Here is a 7,612-nt window from a genome sequence, read left to right on the forward strand (position 1 = left end):
TATTTTAATATAGCTTATATTTAAAATTAGTATTGTTATTATGAACTTATAATAAATATTTGAGCTATTATTATAACTTATATAAGTGTCGTTATAATATTTTTTTTAACTACTCGCGGTACGGGGAATCTGGTTTAAAGGGCCGCATAGGGTTGTTGGATTTCAGAAGTGCTATATGCCAAAATGGTCCTGCCCTCCGGTGTTTTATGTCTGGCCCCTGTCTATACATAGTGGTTGGAAAATATTGTTTAACACTTATATAATAATAATAATAATACTAAGACTAATAGTTGGTCACGGTAAATATTAGACTAAAATTTAGCGATAATAATGCTAGGTTTCGTCGAAGGAAAATAGAATCGTTAGAAGCAAGCGCTTCCCGATTTTGGAATCATCACCTTAACAAGTGAGTGCATAATTACTTTCAACTTACACATACATATGAAGTATTTTATATAAATTACGTGCTATGTGTGCATATTATCTGAATACTTGCTATCTATGCTAGATGAACGTTGTTATACATGTTTTCAATGATTTAAACTGTATATGTATTTTATATCTACGAAAATGTTGGGGTAAAACATGGGTAGACGCAATAGGTGATGTGTGATAAAATGATGAGAGGCCTCGATGTTGATGTTGTTGATTCTGTCATCTAGCGGAGTATGGATGACGACCACGGACTCTTCTACACAGTCCAGTGGAACACTAGCAGGCTCGCAACCTGTAGGTGTTTGTGAACGATATGTTCATCGGTGTACTCCATCCCCCACATGGTTGCCTTTAGGACATTTATTGCTGAGGAATCCCCTTAGCAGTAGTGTCCGTCCCGATGATGATCCTTAGGCTAGGTCCCTTATGATAGGTATTTAGGGACGTAAAGTGAGGATAACGGGAACGGGTAATTGGGTTATTGTTGATCGATGAAATTAATAAACTTATTTATTGTGGGTTGAAAACCCTATGTGCTCACCAGGCTCCCAAGCCTGACCCACTCAGTTTTATGAATTACAGGTAGTGGCGCATGAGCATAGATGTGATGTTTTGGACGAGGGATTACGGATATAGGCCTGTAGATATGAAATAATGTAATAAGGCTTATATTGTACTGTTTATGCTTTTGATCTGTACGAACATGACATCCCAAGTCTTTTAATGAAATACATTTCTATGGAAATGCTTTTGATAAATCTTTATCATATCTTGTTTTGGGACAAATTCCGCAACATTTTCATTTAAAATGTAACTCTGATTTTTAAACAAAGCATAAACAAACCGGTCTTTTCTGGCCGTGATTTTGGGGATGTCACATAAACACATATACTGCATACTGCATCAGACTGAAGTCCGGAACATATAACACATAAACATGCTTGAATCACAGAGACACCAAGCATACTGAAATACTGCGTCGGACCGAAGTCCGAAACTACTGCTAACTAAACGGGCCGACATTGTGGCCTTAAACCCGTTCCTACTGAAAGGAAACTCACCTGAACTACTGAGCTCTGCTGATAACCCTCTGGCTGCCAACCGACAACCCTCTGAGTCGCTGCTCCTCTAGCTCTCCGAACTACCAATATCAATATGATACTTAGTCTGACAGTCCTCCAAAAGTCAACTAAGTCAACTCTTGTCAAAGTCAAAGTCCTGGTCACAGTTAACTTTCTAGGTTGACCCTACTCGCCGAGTCAGCCTATTGACTCGCCCAGTTCATGAGCTCAGAAACCTCCTCCCTTCTTGACTTGACTCGCCGAGTCAGACCATGACTCGCCGTGTCTACTGATTTCCGAGTCCTAACCTGTCCAACTCACTGGGTCCCCACTCAAGTCACTGATCCGAGTCTTAAATTGAAGGGTTTGGGGTTTCGCGACTTGACTCGCCGAGTCCAAGAACAGGCTCGCCGAGTTCAAGGCAATCTTCAATAGACTCGCCGAGTTGTTCTTCCAACTCGTCGAGTTCCTGCCTATCTTCATCCAACTCGCCGAGTCCACCCATGTGACTCACCGAGTTGCTACGCGATTTAAGTCTGATATCTAGCCTGACTCGCCGAGTCATTTTCCAAACTCGCCGAGTCCATACGTGCATTTCCGTAATTTCGAGTCACAGATCTTCTCTTTTGCTCCAAACAATAGATCTCGGTTCCTAGAGACCATTAGCAACATAAAGTTGCTAACTTTACGTGCTTCTTGCCTCATAATACGAAAAACCAAGCTAGAGAGGAACTCAACTCATGGGGAAAGGCTTTTGCATAGCAACTAACATGGCTTTCTGCATTTTCGATCCAAAAAGAGCTCAGATCTGGAGTTTCAATTCCAGATCTAGCTTATGCACCAATTTCTCATCACATACTCTCAAAGAAACCCTAAAACTCCATGAAAGATGGACATAGAAAGGAGAAAGCCAAGGATAACGATTCATTACCTCCAAATGCTCTAAAAATTTCCACCAACTCTGGATCCAAGGCCTCCTCTTGCACCAGTATGAATCTCTTCTCTTCCAGGCTCCAAATTACTTCACCAAGGGTAGATCTTGTTCCAAAAACGATTTTGGTGGCTAGGGTTTGGGGTTCTGGACTATAGGGGCCGCAAATGAGCCCTAGGGAAGAGAATAAGATGCTTAAATAGGGTACCAAGTGCCGGAATTAGGGTTTCCCAACCCAGACCAGACTCGCCGAGTCGGTCACTTACTTTACACCCAGATCCCGCTCCGACTCGCCGAGTTCCTCCCTAGACTCGACGAGTCAACCCTCTTTAACTTAGGGTTTTTCCTTTCCTTTATTGACCATTCTGATTTCGGGTGTTACACATATAATGACACATATATGTATATAATTAGTGTATATAACAACTAATCATGTTAGGGAACCACCTTAGGGACTAGGAAACACTTGGAATGAAGTGTTACAATCACATATGATTGATTTAATGGAGTTTACGGCCACATAAGGATGTGTTCACGGCCTTAGGAATGTTCACGGCCAAGAACACTTGAAGTGTTCACGGCGCATACTTGGTATAAGAAGGGTTTACGGCCCTGTCATGATCACTTGAAGGGTTCACGACCGTGAACTCTTGAAGATCATGCTTAAAGGGGTGTTTGATTCATGGGGATTTAAGAGCTTCTAAAGGATAACTAGTATATGGAAAGGATACATACGTTTTGAAGCTTAAAGGGGTGTTCACAGCCAAAAGAACTAGTGTTTGTGTTCTTGGTGTTCTTGAAGATCTAACCAAAAAGAGGTGATTTCAATGATGAAATCATAGGGTTTCACTAGATTAAGCAAGGTATCAACTAACAAATGGAAGAAACACTTACAAATTTGTCGGGATTTAGAAGTGTTCTCGATGATACTTGAGAGAGAAATGAGTGTTCATGAGTTGGAATTGAGAGAAATGATGAAAAAGTGAAGGAATATCATACTTAAGGAGCTAGTTTACGGCCAAGCAAGGGTTTGCGGCCATGAACCCTAGTTTACGGCCGTAAACTCCACAGGATGGAATTTTCCGACTTGAATACTACACAATGAACTCTAGCAGATACTTCCTAACACCCAATCCTTGAATGTACTAGGCTTAGAACACTCAAACAAACCCTAAACAATGCTAAAAGATAGCAGAAGCAAGTCTGACTTTGATCAAATTGAATGGATATACAAGATAGAAATTCCGGGTTGTCACATCATCCCCCCGTTAAAGAGAATTTCGTCCTAAAATTAGAGTTTAAGCAATTACAAATAACTAAGTAAAAAAGATGAGGATATTTCAGTTTCATTTGATCCTCGCGCTCCCAAGTGAATTCAGGTCCCCGCTTGGCATTCCTGCGAACCTTCACTATTTGGATACGACTTTGCTTCGTTTGCTTGACGTCTCGGTCCATGATCTCTACTGGTTCTTCCACGAAGTTGAGGCTCTCGTTGATCTCAATCTCGTCGAGTGGGATTACAAGAGTCTCGTCGGACAGACACTTTTTCAAGTTCGATACGTGGAAAGTAGGGTGTATGCTACTTAGTTCGTGAGGTAGTTTGAGTTTGTAAGCTACAAGGCCAATTCTAACGATAATCTCGAAAGGCCCTATGTATCTTGGATTTAGCTTTCCACGCTTTTCGAAGCGTATCAATCCCTTCCATGGTGAGACCTTCAAAAGAACACGGTCACCAACCTGGAATTCCAAAGGTTTCCTTCTCTTGTCTGCGTAGCTTTTCTGTCGGTCTCTAGAGGCTTTCAATCATTCACGAATCTGAACGATCTTCTATGTCTTTTCCCGTATGATCTCCGGACCTATGAGAGTGCTGTCAGGAACTCATCCTTTAGATAACTGTGTGTTACCCACCTCAGCACAACACAGAGGGGATCTGCACTTTCGGCCATAGAGGGCTTTAAATGGAGCAGCCTTTATGCTCATGTGATAACTATTTTTGAAGGAGAAATCGACAAGGGGTAAATGAGTATCCCATGCTTTACCAAAGTCTATCACATAGGCTCGCAACATATCTTCCAAAGTTTGAATAGTCCTCTCACTTTGTTTGTCGGTTTGTGGATGGTAGGTTGTACTCATGTTCAGCCTAGTTCTTAGGGAATTGTTTAGTGCTCGTTTTTCAATCACTAAATGAACTAAAAAGCTTTTTTTTTGTCCCCGGATTTTACAATTTACATAATTTTTTGAGATTAAAAATACAAATTTATGTTAATAACTGTAATGGACTCAATATTTCCCGGTTGGTATTTTTGTTCCCGTTCAGTTGGGTTTTTGACCTGTCTTGCATGGGTTCCTCATCTCTTAGATAATCATGCAGATCATTTTTCACCATGATACACAGTCTAATGGGCCGACATTGGTTCCTTCGACCCATAAGTACAGTGAGACAACTCACCTCGCAGTCTAAAATGTAGATGAACAAATCACAACTCCAACTGTTGACTCTACAGGTCACCTATACAACAAATAGTGACCAAATCTCAAAGTACTGCTCAAAATGCCCAAAATACCCCTAAGCCAAACTTAGTCAAAATCCTGGTCAAAGTTAAGGTAAAAAGGTCAAGGATCCCACTTAGGTTGTGTATGCCCCGCATACTCCCCTCTATGCCTAGTGTAGAAGGTGCCTCACAACGTGTAGGCTCTAAACCTAGTACGCGTAGTGTACCAACGCTGAATCTCCGATTCATCATTAAGTTCTTATTTTATAAAGCTAAAGCACTAAACATCACACACATTTTAAAAGGGTCATCTTAATGGATAAAGTCTCTAATGTTATCCATTTGCATGCATATAAGAGGGTATAAACTTAAACGCTTGGTCCAAAAGTCATCCAAAACTCTAAAACTATTGCATGGCTTAATGAGAGTGTCCAATATCTTATTTTTATGAATCCATGAGCTTAAAACTACATAAAACTACATTTCAAGCACCTGGAGTAACTCATACTCCACTAGACCAAAACTATGTGACCAAAAATGTACACAAACTCTAGACTAGAAATATCTAAGCAATAGCTCATCAAGTTCCAACCTTTATACCTTCAAATGATGCTTGCATGTTAGATACTTCTGGATCTAGTTTGCCTTGAGCTTCCAAGATGATTCCACTATATCCTCCTTCTTTCTAGAACACAAAATGCTTACTCTCAAGCTCAAAAATGCCCACACAATGGATTAGGGTTTGCAAGATACAATTTGGGAGATGGAGGCAGATAAGGAAAAAGTCCTGAGGAGATAAGGATGTTTAAAAAGAGCTCAAACCCTAAAAATTAGGGTTTTCTCATTTGTTACGTACGCCCAACATACTCACATGAAGGTGCGACTTCATTAACGAGCCATGGGGTCTAATTTGTAACAAATTTCATTCTAAGGATTGAAATGGAAAATACCTGGCATCTAGATGTTACAATTCTCCCCCATTTGAATCTGACTTCGTCCTCGAAGTTCGGTGTTGCGAATAACTAAGGCTAGTGCTCTCTCATCTTCTCCTCGAGTTCCCAAGTCCATTTGGAACCCTTTCAATATTGCCACTGGACCTTGACCAATGATACCACCTTATGCGCAAGGCCTTCATCTTCCTATCCAAAATTGCCACTGGCCTCTCAACATAATTTAGGGGATCATCAACCTAAATATCATCTAAAGGAACCACTACTGATTCATCAGTCACACACTTCCGAAGCTGAGAAACATGGAAGGGTTTGTGAATATGACTCAGCTCTTCAGGCAGATCCAGTCGATAGGTCACCCTGCCAACCCTAGAAATCACTCGAAATGGCCCAATAAATTGGGACCCCAATTCATGAATCTTATTACACCCTTACAGGGTGATAACTTTAGTAAAACCATGTCGTTGACCTGGAACTCCAACTCAGATCGATGTCTGTCATCATAACTCTTCTGCTAACTTTGAGTTGTCTGCAACCTCTGTCTGATCTGTTGAATAATATTTGTCATCTGAAGGACTCCTCGGTCTTTCCCATAACTATATGACCGTCGTCTCCCCAACAGACTGGTGCATGACACTTCCTCCCATAAATAAGATCAAATGAAGCACACCGATAATGGAGTGATAGTTGTTGTTGTAAGAAAACTTAGCAAGAGGAAGGTAGGAGTCACAACTCCCACTAAAATCTATAACATGTGCTCTTAACATATCCTTGAGTTTCTGGATGGTCCACTCACTCTGGTCGTCAGTATTCGGATGATAAGCAATACTAAAGTGCAACCTCGTACGTAGTTCCTCGTGCAACCTTTGCCTAAATCGATAAGTAATGGAAACTGGGACACCATGTCGAGCGACTATTTTGCGTAAATATACATCGGCCAATTTCTCGGCCAAGGAGCTCTCCTAAAAATCTAGAAAGTGGGCACTCTTGGTCAGACGGTCCACTATAACCTGTATCACATCAAATCCCTTAGCCGTCCGAGCTAACTTGGTGACAAAAACCATGGTGATTTGTTCCCATTTCTATATGGGAATCTCTAATGGCTGAAGCTTACCGTGCGGCCTCTACTGCTCAGTCTTGACCATCCGATAGGCCAAGGACCTCTCAATATACCAATTTATCTCCCTCTTCATGCACGGTTACCAGTAACTATGTCTCAAATTCCGATACATTTTTGTGGTTCCAGGGTGTATAAAAAATCTAGCTTTATGTGCCTCCTCTAGTACAGTCTGCCTGATCCCGCCAAAATCCGGCACCCCTACTAGCATGCAGAAAGAATACTCAAAACATCTTGATCGTGAAATTCACCAACTTCCAAATTCTAGAAATTATGCCCGAAAACCTTGTATATACTCTTGACTCCTTGACAAATTATCACCCGAACATGCCATTAAGACTAACAATCCAAGATTTAAGAGCCTCAATAAATTGACTACCGGGTCCCTCACATATGAATCATTATTCCATTGGTTCATGATACACCATGACATGAACCAAGCATCGAGATTAGAAGTTTATGGTTCCTCACTGTTCTTGCCAAATCTCGATCTCGGCCATCATGATCCCCGACTAGTGTCCGGTGGGTCTATAGACATACGACCATCATCCCACCGACCTGCAGGAATCTAAACAGCATCTCGCTTAACACTTACCAAAACCATACGATCCATAATATACTACAAT

Source organism: Lactuca sativa, chromosome 1 (genome assembly GCF_002870075.4).
Source record: "Lactuca sativa cultivar Salinas chromosome 1, Lsat_Salinas_v11, whole genome shotgun sequence".
In the NCBI taxonomy this organism is placed as follows: domain Eukaryota; kingdom Viridiplantae; phylum Streptophyta; class Magnoliopsida; order Asterales; family Asteraceae; genus Lactuca; species Lactuca sativa.